The sequence below is a fragment of the Eptatretus burgeri genome, chromosome 4 (genome assembly GCF_056783735.1).
Source record: "Eptatretus burgeri isolate ZD-2024b chromosome 4, Ebu_testis_v1, whole genome shotgun sequence".
In the NCBI taxonomy this organism is placed as follows: Eukaryota; Metazoa; Chordata; class Myxini; order Myxiniformes; family Myxinidae; genus Eptatretus; species Eptatretus burgeri.
Window position 1 is genome coordinate 21,039,360 of NC_140964.1, and position 17,500 is coordinate 21,056,859.

At 44.9% G+C, this 17,500-nt stretch overlaps 1 long non-coding RNA gene across 1 annotated transcript in view; it reads right to left on the reverse strand.

Annotated features, from left to right (window-relative positions):
* Window positions 1-2,860: 2,860 nt before the first annotated feature.
* LOC147027601 (uncharacterized) overlaps window positions 2,861-17,500 on the reverse strand; it is an 18,831-nt gene continuing 4,191 nt past the window's right edge. The window contains exons 2-3 of the long non-coding RNA XR_015056888.1: window positions 3,113-3,201; window positions 2,861-3,004 (exon numbers count right to left, since the gene is read on the reverse strand). This is a non-coding gene — a long non-coding RNA (uncharacterized LOC147027601). The remainder of the gene's footprint in view (window positions 3,005-3,112; window positions 3,202-17,500) is intronic.

Here is a 17,500-nt window from a genome sequence, read left to right on the forward strand (position 1 = left end):
TCGGAACAGTCCGAGCATCGCTGAGGGACGGACGGGTTCTTAAAGAGAGCATCAACTCAGAAAGAGCATCAACCCGTTTGTTCCTCTCAGGCGTTGCCGGCTGGGGCCCGAATCACCAGGCCACGGCCGAGCCGCGGTTACGCTAGCTGCCGTGGGGACGGAACGTCGCAGGTCGCCCCAGCGAGGGGAAGGTAACCTGCGCAGCCTCTTGGAGCTCCTTCGGTCCTCAAAGCTCCATGTCATAAAGACCCTGAGAGGTCCAATCTACCCCCTTGTCTTTGAGGGGGTTTTTCCTTGCTTTTCTTTGTATGAAAGTTGCGGCGCCAAGTCCGATAAGTTGAACTGATAAGTGTGTAAAGAATAAATAAACGGTCGTAGTTCCTTTGCATTGTTTTTGTTGGCTGTATAATTGCATTTGTGCATACGTGTGTGAATAAATGTGCTTCTTTGAATGTTGACCTGTTCGTCGCGTCATTTGCCCTCCATTGAACTGCCGTATTGCATTTCGGAATAATAGTGGGCTTTTTAATAGCCGATAATAGAATCGGGTCCAGCGAGGCCTCGCGATAATACCCCGCTCGGTTATCCCAAAACGGAGCGAACTGCTAAAGCAGCTCGTGTCCAAGCAGGCGTCGCTGAGGTACAATCTCTCGGTAATCTACCCACGCGAAAAATTAGGTAAATGGATTATTTGTTGATCGGACCCTGAAGCGCGGGTAGAGTGCGGACAAGGTTGTGGTGTGCTTGGAGCACACCCGTGACTGGTTTTCGGCGTTGTTCCGGAAAGTCGTGACTGAATTGCACGTTCGGTGGGCGAAGCGGCCGCGATTCGGTTAAACGCGGTCGTTCGCACGCCAGCGGGCGAGAAATCGTAACAATATATACACATACAAATAAATATGTATATATATATATAAAGATGAAGAAGTGAATGACCCCTCCAAGGCTCCTCCAGCCAAAGTAGTTGCATAAAGCAACCCAAGAAGACTTACGTAAGGTAAGTGCTAAACGCTGTTTCGAACCCTTACCAGTGTTCCTAAACAATGATAAAGATGTTCACACAGTACACACACACGACAATCCCAATGGAATACACTACCATCAGCTACCGGACCAGTTACATCACTTACTGGCGAATCATCAGCGATAGCATAGAAAGAAATGCATACAAATAAGGCTCTCACGATTATACCACGTGCAAACGTCAAAAGCAGTCAATATATAACCGTTTGGAACACCCCCCCCCCACATCTTCTTTCTCAACAATCCTCTGGAAGAAGTCCTTTCTTGCAATCTTCTGGGTCTCACTATCTGACATGATCTATCCTGGGAAAGCCACATTTCCAACCTGGCCTCCAAAGCAAGTCATCGACTGGGAATTCTCCGTCGTGCAAAGTCCTTTCTCGGCCCACCTGAGCTCCTGACCACTTACAAAGCTCTCGTCCGCAGCCTGTTGGAGTACTGCTCCTCTCTGGGCTGGTTTTCCTGCCCCTCACCTTTCTCGGCTTCACGCAGTGTAAACCAAGGCATTTCGGATCATTGGTACCTCCTGCGATGAGGCTGTCTTTGGGCCTCTCACACTCTAACCACAAGCAGGTAGTTGGTCTCTCTGTCTTCTACAGTCTCCTCTCCGGTCTCGCCCCCCCCCACTCTGTCTGCGATTTGTCCCCACCATATTTCTGCAGGGCGCCCAAGGTCTGCCAACAACCCCCTTCTGGTAAAACTATCAAAATCACGAATCACTGCTCATCTTCACTCTTTCATTCCTCTTTTTTCCCGCCTTTGGAATAAACTCCCACACTCTCTTCAATCCCATTCTTCCCTCCAGGCCTTCAAAACAGCTGTTCACCACCACCACTTGTCATCCCCCATCCAAATCCTCGATCTTTTCTTCCCCCGTAATCAGTCCCAAACCCACCTCCTTCAAATTCCGTTTTCCTTCCTGAAAGTCCTTGTAATGTCCATCTTTTATTCCGCATGTTCCCCACCCCATCCCTCTCCCTTCCACAGATCTCCTAATGTCTCTGTTCCCCACTGTTTTGTCCTTCCCACTCCCACCACTCTTGTCTCATGCCCCCCTTGCTGTGCGTTGTGTGTTGGCTCTCTTTTGAGCCTTGACAAGGTATACAAATAAATATATATAAATAAATATATGTATGTATTAAAATGTGTGTGTATATATATATATATATATATATATATATATATATATATATATATATATATATATATATATATATATATATATATATATATGTATGTATTAAAATGTGTGTGTATATATATATACATATATACATATATGTAAAATGTTTTTTTGTGTGTGTGTATTTGTTTGTGCATTTGTACCATGTTGTTTCATGGTCTCACCATAGCACCAAGGGGTTCCAAATTTTGGAAGTCGGTACTTCAGTATTTGCATAAGGTTTTAAGCTACACCACGTTGACCTTGACATCCTTGTTGAGGCCAAAGGCTACTACAAAGTGTATCTTGGGATGTGGGGTCAGGCAATGCTGCTGCCAGCCTGCAGGCAAAAGGCAACCAACGTGAGGTCAATAACTCCATAGCTCTTCAATATCCAACATGTCCCGAAACCACCGCCGGGAAAAGCTCACCTCCTTCCCACCACCCCCTCCCTCCCCAATACATGAAGCAATGTTCATCCTAAAACACTGAACACAAATAATATTTATGTTGACAAACAGAACGTAAAGGGCCACCATCATGAATTTAAAAGGCATTCGCATCGACCAAATGTGAGAAAATGGCAAAGGATTACAGAAAGTACCATTGAACACACAAAAGTGGATTTATTAGTTGAAATCAAGACTGTTGATAAATCAAGTTGGTCCAGTAATTTTTGGCAAACTTCTTCACGATTGTATATTTGGTTCGGCTGAGCTATTGGATCTGCATCAGCCCTTTGTTGTGGGAGGGAGCAGGTATGGGTGTGGCAGGGGGTGGGAGGTGGAGCTGAAGGCTCAGCCTTTCTTACAGCATTACCTGCAAAGTACACAAGCAGAATCTGAGAATTCTTGTGAACTTTATTGTTGAGATTTTAAACAAAAACTCGACTTACAAACTTTGTACTGTCAACAAGCACTGTCTTACCAATTCCAGAAAATCAGTTTGTGGTTGCTTTGCATCTGTGTATGGCTTGAAGGAATGAACTTTGTCTTCAACAAGTGCAAGCATGTGACCTGAGTAAACATTATTTAATTTGCTTATGGGAGAGAAAAAAAATTAACTTCAACAACCAAAAAATACTCCCACTTTAATCAACACCAAAATGCCCCATATGCAGGTATATACCAAATCTATACAAGTGACCATTTGACAAAGTAATGTTTTAAAATTGAAAATGAAAACTTTTGATTGAGGATTTCAAATTTTAAAATTGAATGCGAGATATTATTCGATATCTTGTTTTCCTCTATTTATTTTTTTTACGGAGGATTTTACAACAGAATAAACTCGCAAAACTGAAGGGACTTTTAGGCTTTTTGCTTTTCTCAATTCATGCACAAGGCAGGAGGTAACTGTGTAATGTTAGTTAATTTGGATTATACTTTTCCTTGTGCAAAAAAATCCTGCATTATTTATGTAATCGGCAGCCTTTTGAAATGTTGGATGTGTGTGTCTGTATCAGTGCATGTCTAAGTGTGTAGTATGTATGTGTGTAAGTGTACATGTGTCAGTGTGCGTGTGCGTGTGCGTGTGCGTGTGCGTGTGTAGGATTGTAGGTGTGTAGATGTTTACAACTATGTGTAAGTGTGTGCATGCGTTCATATCGTGTGTCAGTGTGGGATTTTGTGCGGGCGTAACCAAAATCCCTGATGCAAAATTTCTACCTGCTGCTCGTGTTGAGAGATTCACAGATGATATTTAGTGAGATGTTGTGATGATGTTCAAGACAACAGAGCTCTTCGAAAGCAAAAATAGTGATCTAAATTCACTTTGATGCTTTCCATTAATTTATCAAAAATATACCTTTTCCAATGCGTTAATTTTCATTGCGCTGTTTACAGGATGAAAATTATGTGCATTACGAGAATTATTCCAAAGGTAGTGCACACCTCCCCCCTCCGCTTCCCCTTCCCTCCCCCATATATCTTCCTCAGAATTTAATTCCTCCCATCCAGTAGCAAATCAAACCAAGTGCTTCTCAAGTGCTCACGGGTAAGCTATGCCTCCACTTATTGATGATGTTGTGAATATCAGAGAGAGATGATGAAACAGTGCCTGCAGCTAAGTTGCATGTCTGACACAAAATAAATATACAAATAAATAAATAAACAGCTTTTAGGAATTTTGTTTGGAAAAAAATGGCTGTTTCATGTATTCACATTCAGCTGGAAGAATTTTTCACAGTGGAAAGTGGAATCAATCTCATCAGATTTATGGACAGCAGGCCATTGATAGGCAGGCACTTTGTAAAAATGGTTTGTGGGGGCAGTCAGAGAAAATTGTAAGTTGAGCATCGATTCATTGAAAAACAAATGTACGAAGTGCCTTGAAGCTAAAGGGTGGCTGCAGTGAAAAAGATAATCATACGTGTTCAATTTTTTTTACTTATTTTTCAATCGGTCATACAATATTCATACTAAAGACATGAGAGATTAATGCTTATGAACACATGTACATTCTCTAACCAATGATGACTGCAACAGGACACAGGAAGAGGCCATGCAGCCCATACCATATCCATAACCACATGAAATTAATCAATCTTCAATGTTGCACCATATTTTTACCATTAGCCTTCATTTTTGGGCAGCTCTTCTCTCCACATGAACTGCGTCCGAGGTCAAGTCAACTGTTTTCGATTTGTCTCTGTTGCCATCGATTGTTGTGGAGTTTTGTCTGTGTCGATCATTGTTTGTATCATGGACTCGATGCCATTTCTGTGCCCATTTGGATCTATTGATATTGTGTGTCAGCATGGGATTTTGGTGGTCAACACCTTCACTTCAACACCCTCCCTCCCTCACATAATCTCCTTCATGCCCGGGTTCCCCCATTCCCGCTCCGGGTCCCCGCATTCCTGCTCCGGCTCCGGGTCCCCGCACTCACGCTCCCGCCCTGGGTACCCGCACACATACTCCCATCTGGGTACCCACACTCGCGCTCCAGGTACCACGACATCCATCCTGTTTCCCTCAATTTCATGCTTCCCTCAATTTCCATGCCCAGTTTCCCTCAATTTCCATGCCCCTTTCTGTCTTCACCACAATCCACCCCTCTCAGTTTCCCCACACCCCCCCCTCAAAATTCCCAAACCCTGCCAACAGCACCTACCCCTTGCCCCTAACTGTATGGACCTCCAATATCCAAGGCTTCTGCTCAAATCTGATAGATCTCTCAATCCAAGCTGCCAATGTTAAACCAGACATCTGCTTAACAGAATCCTTCCTCCACATGATGCCCCTGACAAATCTGTCTCTCCCGAGTTATTGTATTCGATCGTTTGAAAGGCCTGAACCCTATTCTGGTGGTGGAGTCGAAGTTTGCATCCATAATTCCATTAATCACTGTACATGGACTGCACTCACCCCTCAAAACCCCAGGAGAATATTTGGCTCTGCTTTCCCCACCACATACACTTGTTGTTTCTCTGTGTGCTGTTGGTGGGGCAATCCTCCTCACAGCAATGACTCCATTTATCTTGCTCTATTTTTCACTCTCTCCGCCAACTCAGACCAACATATATACCTCTCACCCCAACTCATTTTTTTGTATACCTTGTCGAGGCTCGTGAGAGAGCCAACACACAACGCACAGCAAGGGGGGCATGAGACAAGAGAGGCGGGAGTGGGAAGGACAAAACAGTGGGGAACAGAGACATGAGGAGATCTGTGGAAGGGAGAGGGATGGGACGGGGAACATGGGGAATAGAAGATGGACATTACAGGACTTTCAGGAAGGAAAACAGGAAATTTGAAGGGGGTGGGCTTCGGTGGATTATCGGGGGTAGAAAAGATCGAGGATTTGGATGGGGGATGATAAGAGGTGGTGGTGAACAGCTGTTTTGAAGGCCTGGAGGGATAATGGGATTGAATAAAGTGAGGGAGTTTATTCCAAAGGTGGGAAAAAAAGAGGAATGAAAGAGTGAAGGTGAGCAGTGATTCGTGATTTTGGTAATTTACCAGAAGGGGGTTGTTGGAGGACCTTGAGCACCCTGCGGAAATGTGGTGGGGACAAATCGCAGAGAGAGCAGGGGGGCGAGGCTGGAGAGGAGACGGTAGAAGACAGAAAGACCACTGACCAACCTGCGGTGATTGAGTGAGAGGCCCAAAGACTCAGCCTCATTGCGGGAGATGCCAATGATCCGAAAAGCCTTGGTTTCCACAGCGTGATGCCGAGAAAGGCAAGAGGCAGGAGCACCAGCCCAGAGGGGAGAGCAGTACTCCATCAGGCTGCAGACAAAAGCTTTGTAAGTGGTCAGGAGCTCAGGTGGGCCAAGGAAGGACTTTGCACGACAGAGGATTCCTAGTCGGCGAGTGGCTTTGGGGGCAAGGTTTGAAATGTGGCTTTCCCAGGAAAGGTCATGGCAGATAGTGACACTCAGAAGCTTGAAAGAAAGGACTTCTTCCAGAGGATTGTTGAGAAAGTGGATGGGGGGGTTCTAAACGGTCCTTTCGGAGAGACATAGTGAGAGTGTGAAATTTGTCTGGATTGAAAGACATGTTCCACGTGTTGGACCAGTTTGTGATTTTATCCAGATCTGCAGTGAGCGAAGAAGCTGCTGCTTGCCGGTCTGAGGGATGACCGATGGTAGAGCAGAGGGTGGAGTCATCAGCAAAGAGATATAAAGGATTTTCCAGAGAGTCGGAGAGATCGTTGATGAAAACCAGAAAAAGAACAGGGCCCAGAACGCTACCTTGAGGAACTCCAGCCTGGAAAGGAAGAGGGGATGAAAGAACTCCATTTAGGGCCACACGTTGACTTTGACAGGCGAGGAAGTCTGCGAGCCATGAGTGGAGATGGCCTTGGATACCATAGGAAGAGAGTTTGTTGAGCAGGGCAGGGTGCCAGACTGTGTCAAAAGCACGTGATATGTCCAGGGATATAAAGCACGTGATATACAGCTCGGATTTCCTGTCTGGCATTGAGGACCTCCATCCATTGTTGGGAGAGCAGAAGCAGCATATCCCGTGTAGAGTGACCTGGTCTGAAACCAAATTGATGATCAGAAATCAAGCCATTGGAGAAGAGGAAGGATTTAATGTCTGAAGCGATGATGGATTCCATAACCTTGCTGATGATTGGGAGAAGGCTGATTGGTTTGTATTTGCAGGGATCTGTTTTTGCAACTTTTTTATGCAGGGCGGTAATGTTTGTCGATTTCCAAGCAGATGGCAGATGCCCTTGAGCAAATGAGAGGGTGAATGGAACAGAGAGAGCATGAGCAGGAGCAGCAGAGCAGATTTTTAGGACACGTGGCCTTATGCCGTCTGGACCGGTTGCAGAATCTGAGTCGAGGTTTGACAGCAAGCTCTCCACCTTGTCAGGAGAAAATGACACAGAGTCCAGGGACTGTTGGGTGTGACTGAGTAAGGTGGGTACAGAAACCGATGTGTGTTGGACACAAGATTTAGCTGTAAACACCGAGTTTAGGCATTCAGCCTTTTCATGTGCGGTATCAGCAGTGCGGCCATTTGAGGTAAGGGAGGGGATGGAGGGGGAACAAACACCAGAAACAGATTTGATTAGACGCCACCAGGAATTGGAGGAAGGAGAGAGGTTTGAAAGTTCAGACTTGAGCTTGAAAATATGTTTTCTGACTCTCCTGAGGGTAGTTCCACACTTGTTCCGATCTTTTTGGAAGGAACTGAAATTACCCTCAGTTGGATTTGCTTTCCATGAGGCAAAGGCAAGTTGTTTCAGGACAACTGCCTCACCACAAGCTTCAGTGAACCATGGGAGGGAGGCAGGGTAGGACAACTGAAGACGAGAGGGGATAAATCTGTGCATGAGGGAGAGCAAGTTTCTTTGAAAGAATTCCCAGGATGAGTTTATGTTGGAGAAAGTAGCAATAGGAGACCAGTCTACAAGTTTGATGGCTGCTTGGAGACGCTGCCAGTCGGCTTGAGTGAAATGCCAGACTCAACGGCGGTGAGGTGGTTCTCTGATAATAGCCAGAGAGATGTCCACTTTGACAAGGACGTGGTCAGAAGAACCGATTGGAGCGGAGAAAGAGCAGCAGATATTGTCAGGGAAATTTGTCAAAATCAGATCTACAAGAGATGGAGTACCATTGGTTGAGATCCGGGTCGGGAAATTGACCGATTGAGTCAGTCCCAATGAGTCACAGAAAGCTTTTGCGGAAGTGCCATGACAGGTGAGAGAGGTACCGACACCTAGCCAACTGGCATGATGACAATTGCGGTCACCACATATGAGGAAGAGAGAGTTTGGATGAGAAGATAGAAGTTGGTCCATGTTTTCAGATAGTGAGGTGTAGATGGAATCACTGTTTTGTGAACGGTACAGTACATATATAAACATGAGGTGGGAGTGGAGGGAAGCCGTAGCCAGAGGTATTCCTGGAGGTGTGGGGGAGTGAGGGCAGTGCATGGAGAGTGAGGAATAGAGTCTTTGATTAAGAGAGCAACTCCTCCACCAGGTCGAGGCTCAGGTCTGTCATACCGAAGGAGGGAGTCACCAGGGAGAGACACTTGGGAGTCAGACACATCTTGGGGGAGAAAAGTTTCTGTTAGGCAGATTATGTCTGGTTTGTCAGTGGCAACCTGTATGGAAAGATCTGAAAGGTTTGAGCGAAGGCCCTGGATATTTGAGGTCCTCACTTTTAATGAAGAGGCAGGGGAGGAGGCTTTGGGTGCAGGGGGTAGGGGGAGGGGGGAGGCTAGGACAAGGAACAAGGGGAGGAGGTAAGGAGGGTTGTTGAAAGAGTGTGGGAGATTACAGAATAGCGAGGTGAGGGGCCAGATGAGGAGGAGAAAAGGCTCTGTGGTGCTGGGGGAGAGGGGGCCAAGAGAGCGTCAACAAGGAAGTTGAGGATTTGAGGAGATGGAGGTGAGAGGGCAGTGGAAGGAGGGAGCTTTGAGGATGAAAGCGGGGGGGGGGCAACTTTGAGAAGGGTGAGTGAGGGGGATGAATGGTGGGAAAAGGTGAGGGGGGAGTTTTTGAGAGAGGTGAGAGTGAGGCTTGGAGGGAGAAGAGTGGAATGGTTGCTTTGAGAGTGAGGGGTGAGGGGGGTGAGTTGGCACAGAAGTTGGAAAAAAAGAATGGTTGATGGAAAGCAAATATTCATAGCAAACTGGGGTTTTTAAATGTTTTTCGTCAGAGATGCGATTTAACACGTTTCTTGATGGATGCAATAAAGGCGAATTCAGAGAATGGAGAGAAGAAAAGCTCTCACAGTTGGATTTTTTTTCGGCAAGGTATGAAGGAGAGGTCGAATTGAGAGCAGTCTGTTTAAATGGCAGAAGAGTAGTGCATTATGATACAGTAAAGAGAACCACACGTGTGAAAGAGGAAGATGAAGCATTATAAGAGATCCTTTTTATTTTTATTATTAATGTTTGAGAGAGTTTTCAACAGATTAGGTCATGGAAGTGTTGTAGAAAAAAAAAACCGAGGAAGAAGAAGAAGAGGAGGAAGAAGATGATGAAAAAGAAGAAGAATCGAGACTCGTGAGTGTGCATGCAAGGAGAAAGGTCATGGTTTTTATTTTTATTTTTGGTTCAAGATAAGAAATAGAGTGATTAGTGAAAGGGATGGAGGACGTTAGGAAAGTGGGGAAGATATAAATTGATTGAAGGTGATGGGGGAAAAAAAACAAATAAACACGATCGTACTCTGAGGGGAAACAAAGGGGAGACCTCAAGCACCCTGTAAGACAAGGTCGATGAAATCACACAAAATAGCACGATTTTTGAAACAAAACCGAACTCGGAACACACAGTAGCATGTCGGTGCGAAAATAAACAGTTAAAACGGGACATATAACGACCAGAAACTTAACTTTGACATCGTGAGCAGAGAGCCCTGAAGGAGACCTGCTGACACTCCAAACCCAGAACCCAGAATCATTCTTCCTCATGTGGCAATTTCAACTGTCTTCTTGGCAACTGGCTTGGCATTGACATCTTCTCAAACAGTCACAGAATTGCAGCACAGGATTTCTGCATCTCCATAGGCCTGACTCAATCTGTGAACTTTCAGACATGGGTTTCTGCCACTGGCAAGTCCTCCTTTCTTGACTTGGTAATGACATATTCCTGATAATGCCTCCTGTTCCTTAGCTGCTCTGATTGCTTGATCTGATCACGTGATTGTTCATCCATCCATCCATTGGGACCATACTCTGTTCAGAGCGTTGGTGCTACCAAAGCAGTCTCCTGGGCGATTGGGCACAATCCTGGACAGGTTGCCACTCCACTGCAGGATACTCGATTGGCTCAATCATCTCAGCAAGCTGATACTCATTTTGCCAACGTGCTTGTGAGAGGAAACATCGATCTGGATAGTGTCAGAGAGTCTGGCCGTTCACGCATGTGAACTGGCAGTGATGGCAAGCTGCCCCATCACTTCAGAAATAGTTTTCATCTCTGCCTCTCTGATATTAATGCTGGCTGGAAATTCTTCCACACAAACATGCTCTCCCGTGAGCACAGATTTATCACATCTCATTCACAATTATCATACCCATCATCTTGCCACTGGTACAATCCTGTGATGAAGCAGATGCCTTCAAAAAAAACTTGCTTTCTCTTTATGGAAAGCAAATCTGACCGGATGAAACCTCAGATCCTTCCACAAAGCCAGCAACAAATGTGTGTCCACTCTCATGAGAGCAAGAAAACAACATCTGGCCAACTTCAAGGCTGAACTTTCAAACCTGTATCCTTCCTCAAACACTTGATGGTGCCTATCAAGTGTGTCTCTGGTGTATGCTGCCCTTCCATCTCTTCTCTCAATTGAAATGGCACAACAGCTGACTCTGTTCTTGAGAAAGCCAAATGCTTCAACTGTTTGCTTCAAAATCTTGCATACTGAATCACTCACTCCCAATACCTGCCGTACCATCCCAGACCGAACTTCTCAAGGGCACTGTCTTTCTCACCTGAAAAGGTGGAAAGGATTCTGGAGACCCTCGACTTCTAATCTGCAACCGGCTCAGATGGCATTTTTGCATGTGTCCAAAAGATCTGCTCTCTGCTCTTGCAAATACTCTTCCTGCTCTCTTCTCCCTATCATTTGCTGTCGGTTCCCTTCCTTTGACTTGGAAGTCAGCCAACATCACTGCAATTCGCAAACATGGATATAAAACAGATCCTATTAAATACAGGCCGATTCGTTAATTTCCAACGAGAAGTAAAGTAATGGAATCCATCAATGCAGTTGACATCAAATCCTTCCTTTTCTCCAAGGGACTGATCTCAGACCATCAGTTCAGATACGGAAACAGTCGGTCCACCGCAGACGCCCTGCTTCAGCTGTCCCAATAATGGATGGAGGTATTCAATTCTCAGACATGAGATCAGGGCTGTGTCACTGGACATGTCTCGAGAATTTGGTAGTCTGGTCAAAACTCTCTGCCTTATGACATAAACTGCCACCTCCACACATGGCTTACTGACTTCCTATACTCTATAGTCCAAGAGCATTAGGGTTTAACCTGGACATTTTTGGTAACAAGCTGATTTTTTCAGGAAAGGTCCAGGAATGTGTGTGAAATAACATACTAAAAGTCCTCATGAATCCTCCTTGAGCGTTTTCCGCAATCCAAAATGGCGCCAAAGATGGTTGCAATTTCCTGTTTTTCTCATGACCCTGTGACTAAGTTACCTCAATATGCACTTTAAATCTCTAAATATATTATGTCTTGAGAAATAAGGAACTCATTCAGATACTTTGAAGTACAAAGGAAACAATAAAACCGCTGAAGTTCTTTCTGAAATTCAAATGGTGCTCAAAATGTCTGCCACTTATCAACACACTGCTGTTTTAGCCTGTTTCAAGAGGCAAAGACATTCCAAACAAGATCATGCTAGAGATTCAAACCTCAAAAGTTTCAGATGAATCTTTACCTTACGCATGCACACACCTAGTTGCATCAGTCATTGTCTTCATCGTCGGATGCTGTATCTTCAATGTTGATGTCCTCTGAAGTTGGGGTAATATCATCGTCGGCATCTATAAGAGTTGGTGCTGTATTGTTGCAATTGAGACCACTGCATTTACTGCACATTGAGGTACAAAGAGCCCAAGTTTCTTGCAGCTACATGTCATGCTTCTGCAACCATCTGGTTTACACCCACATGCCACCATGTTCAGCAAAGTGTCGGGTGCAACAGCAATGTCTGTTTCTACCGGGGTAAGATTCCCGTCCTGAAATCGCCAGCCCCATTCTGTTGGAGATAAGGAGTTACCCATCCATTCCTGGACGGTAAGATAGGCGCGATATGAATGTTGCTTTGCTGCAGCACTAGTTGGAGGTAGACTTTCTAGCTGAAAGGATGAACTCAGGGAACTGTGACCGATTGCCCGTTTGTATGCGATGTGACGGTAGTCATCAAGAGATTCAAAACTGCTGGCTCCATAAAGCTTAAGAATGAAGCCTTCCCCAGCTTTTTCCACCTCGTCATGGGTGCTTCCAGTGTTTGTGAAGGTATCCAGCAAGTCGTAGTCCCGCTTCTTGTGCACCATGTTGAAAGCTTTACGCTTGCCCTGACGATAGATCGCAGAGACCGTGTCACATCCCGTCACAGCATGAAGAAACATCAAGTGATTTCTTGTGTCCCCTATGGCATGCTGAATCTCATGAATGTTGAAGACTGTGACAGGATTACTGCGGCATAGCATGTACACATCTGTGGAAGAGGTTGCCCGAGCAACTAGCATTACCAGTAAGTCTGTGTCCGTACCAACCACAGCAACTGGCACATGTTCTGACTCTGCCAGTGCTAGTGCTGTGGAGACAATCAGGGTGTCGGCGTCTGCTTCTGCCTGGACTTTTGGAAGAACTCAAGAGGTCTTATTGGTACTTGCGTGCTTCAGCATCTCTTAAGATGTATTCTAATGAGTTCCTCATACTTCAAAACATATATGTAGACATTTAAAGTGTGTTTTGGGGAAACCTGCTTGCAAAGTTATGAGAAAAACAGAAGAGGCGGCCATTTTGGACGCCATCTTGGATTGCGGAAAACGCTCAAGGAGGATTTATGAGGACTTTTAGTATGTTATTCTAGACATATTCCTGGACCTATCCTGAAAAAATCAGCTTGTTACCAAAAATGTCCAGGTTAGGGCCTATTTTGACCTAATGCTCTTGGACTACTAGTAGTGCATGGCTCGTCATCGGATCCTCTCATCTCCTCTCTTTGTCAAGGCTGGAGTGCTCCAAGACAATGTCTTGGGCCCAGTATTGTTCCTCATCTTCTTCAACGATCTTTATGATTCTCTGAAAAACCCTGCTAATTAATTTGTTGATGACTCCACCCTCTGTCACGGTATCTCTCATCCTTCAGATTGGCAGGCAGCAGCCTCTTCCCTCTCTGCAGAACTTCATAAAATCAGGAGCTGGTCTGACACTTGTAATATATCTTCCGACCTTAACAAATCTCACACTCTTACTCTGTTTCGCCAAATGGACAATCTGGCAAACTCTTCCATGTATTTCCTGAACAAACCTCTGGAAGAATTGCAGTGACTTAATCTTTTGGGTCTCATCATCAACCATATTTATTGGGCCAATCTTATGTCAAAGATGACCTGTAAAGCAAGCCATCGACTGGGAATCCTCCGTTTCTGCAAAATCTTTCCGTGGCAAATCTGAAATTTGATCAGCTTATAAAGCCTTCATCCAGAGATTGAGAGAGTACTGGTCTTTCCTTTGGGCTGGTACCCCTGCCTCATAACTTGCACTTCTTAATGCAATGGGAATCAAGGCAGTAAAAATCATTGGAATATCCTGAAATGATGCTGTCTAGTTTCTGGGCCTGTTGCTCTCACATAAAAGAGAGGTTGGTGGCCTCTCTTTCCTCTGCTGCCTCCTTTGTGGTCTTGCACCCTCTGCACTTTCCTTTCTCTGTCCACCCCCACCCGAGGTTTCTGCAGGATACATGGGTTCTGCTGGTAACCCACTTCTGGTGAAACTTCCAAAATTCAGGATCACTGCTCACCTCCACTCATTTATTCCTTTTTTTTCTCTCACCTGTTGAGCCAACTTCCTCAGTCTGTTCAATCCTATTCTTCCCTCCAATGTTTCATTGTAACTGTTCACCAGCACTTCAGGTCATCGCAATCCATACTCGTGATCTATTCTACCCTCATAAATCCTCCCAAGCCCACCCCTTTATTTTTGTTGTTTAGTTTTTTTCCCCCCTTTCCCTCATCCTCTTTGTTTTTTGTTACATTTCTGTTTCCTCCCTGGTTTCCCCCTTCCTATTATTGCTGTGTTTGACTCCCCCCCCCCCCCTTTGACCTTCCCATACCTTCCTATCCCTCCCCATATCCATTCTTCCTCAAAGTGTCCCATGTCCCTCTATTGTATCCCTCCAATCTGCTGTGGGTGCATCCCCCTTTTTCACGTCACACTACATTACTGTATTCTTGTTCTTTTTGTGTACATAGTCGAGGCTCGTGGAAGAACTAGTACTAGTACACTGAATGGATCAGAAGGCAACAGGGCAAAAGGAACAGTAGAGAGAAGGGAGAAACACCAACAGCAGATTTTAAAGCCAAGATTGAGGCAGATTTGGACTAACAATGGGTGTGGGGATGAGTGGGGTGGGGGGGGAAGGCAGGAGGGGATGCATGAGGTGGACAAGATGGATACATTGTGAAACTGTCAGGAGGAAAAACTGGAAATTTGGAAGGAGGGATTGGGGTGGGGTTAAGGAGGGTAGAAAAGATCATGGTTTTAGATTGGGTACCACCTGAGATGGTGATGAACTGCCGTGTTGAAGATTTGGAGGGAAAAATGAGATTAAAGAGAATGTGAAAGTTAGTTCCACAGGCATGACAAAGAGAAACAAATAAGTGGAAGTGAGCAGTAATCCCGGATTTAGGAACTTTCAGAAGGTGGTGGATTAACACACGTTCCCTGCGTGCCCATGCCCAGGGAGCCCCAAGCTCAAGGTGGGCCCCGGGCAGAGACAGCATGAAGGACATGCAACCCATGCTATCTCATGGGGGCCCCAGATAACATGGGGCCACACATGACAGATCGTGGTTCTCAATCTTTCAAAACTGGGCCCCTGAGGGTGGGATCTCACTTTTGCCACCAAAACGCATCAACTTGTGAGTGGGGATAAACACAGCACAAAGGAAATGCTCCATCTCAAGGAAATAAAGCATTGCGACGCAAGTAAAACATGTTTTCCCTGATATTTAACTCGAGAGGACGATTACAAAATTAGGGGGTGAGTTTAGTAATAGTCGAGAAAAAAGTGGAATAACAACTATGCTAAATGTATATAAATGCAACAATAATCACAATAAAATTTATCGAATTCCTGATGTTAATACATATCGATATTGTTTCACAAATCCACACCAAAATTTATTGTACGATCACAAAACACCCTCTCATTAATAAATGGACTAACCCATGCACAAGGCGGAATGTTGCAATTTTTTTTTAATCATAGCACCTAGCTGTCCTGAGGATGAAACAAAACGATCCCAGCGGTGCTAAAAAAGCAAAAATAGCTCAACAACGAAGAAAAAGGTGAAAAATCACCCAAAATGAACTCTTTGTTACACAAGTGGTAGAACCAGAAAAAGGGTCCTATGTGCTGAGTTGTGTTCAATTACTGATCAGCTTGTTAAGCCTGCTGCTCCCTTTCAACGGTTTCATTGGACTGCTTACTTGAGTACTTAAACCACTTGGAGAGCACTCCACAAGAAACTTTTTCACTCTTCCATGAGCCTTTTCCATGTATACAAAAAAAGAACATTAAAAAAAAAAACTTAGTAACTGAAGGCATCCCTGAAAGTGCTGAGGTGTGTTCCTTGAACAATCCGCTTGTGGAGCATTCGCCAAGTGGCTTAAACACTCAAGCAAACACGCCAACAAAACGGTTGATAAGGAACGGCTGGATTGGTAAGCAATAGCAAGCTGATTGGTAATAGAACACCTTAACATGGCTTTTTTTTTCCAAGGGGGGAGAAAGGTGAAAAAAACATGGGAATTCCTCTCGATTTTTTGCAGTCGAGTCGAAAGCAACATAAGCTAAGTGAGTGTGAACATAACATGGAGTCCTCTTTTCTGGGGCCTTTTTGGGCAAAATAACACCTTCTTGAGGAATTTTGCGGCAAAATATTTTTTGTTCCCAGGGCCCCAAAAATCTTAATCTGCATCTGGGTTGACAGTGGGCCATGTGTGCCATGCAGAAACCTGGCAGTAGGGGAGACAAAGCATGGAAAAAGCAAAGAGTGCATGACCAGAAAGGAGGCGGTCAAAGACGAAGAGACCAGTGACCTGTCTGCGATGGCGATTTTGTTAGACCCATCGAACAAGCTTCATCATGGGAGATTCCAATAATCTTGAAAGCCTTGAAATTTCCACGGCATCCAACTGAGCAAGATGTGAGGCAGGGGAGCCAGCCCAGAGGGAAGAGCAGTACTCCATCAAGCTGCAGATGAAAGCCACGTAGGTGGATACCAATTCATGTGCGCCAAGGAAGGACTTTGTACGATGGAGGATGCCCATGTTGGCAGCTGGCTTTGGAGGCCAACTTTGAAATGTGGTTTGCCCAAGAAAGATCATGGCTGATTGTGAGACACAGGAGTTGGAATGACTGAACTTGTTCTGTTCTATTCCAATCCAGTCTGTGTTGAAACTATTCCCCAAACCTTGACTTTTTATGCAAAAAAAACAACATAAATGATCGAACTCAATGTCCACATTACTTCAATTAACTTTCATATTCTGTTATACTGCAGGTAGGGAATTTAAAGGGTAGAATCACACAATAGCACACTGTTTTTGAGAGATACTATGGAATCTTAAACATCCATGAGCTAAAAACAGGTAGGACAGCCAGCGTATTGTGCTGAGACAGCTCAGAGGCAAGTGCACTGCCAAATGAGTGAGCCAACATCACTCCAGCATCCAATCTAAATATTAATTGGGTTTGACTGTTTAACTTCTAAAATCTGGTAGTCAAGCCAATAAATGGAAGGGTATAATCCATTACCAAACCTTACTATTCAAAAATTGTCCTGTTCTTTCATCCAATCATTAACCTGGTGTTGGCTTTATGGTTAAAATGGCTGGCCTAATATCTTAGGGTCTTGAGTTTGAGCCCCTGATCTCATCATCAGGTGTGGTTGACTCAGCCTGTCATCCTTCTGAGGTCGGTGAAATGAGAACCAGTGTAGTGGTAATAGAAGGCACTGCATCAGTGACACAGCTGTGCCCCCAGGAAATGATGCAACCAGCAACCAAAGGCTGCACACGATAGCTAAGGAATCCAATCATTCCTGGTGACTTTTCACTCCTGTCTTTTCCATCACTATTCACGA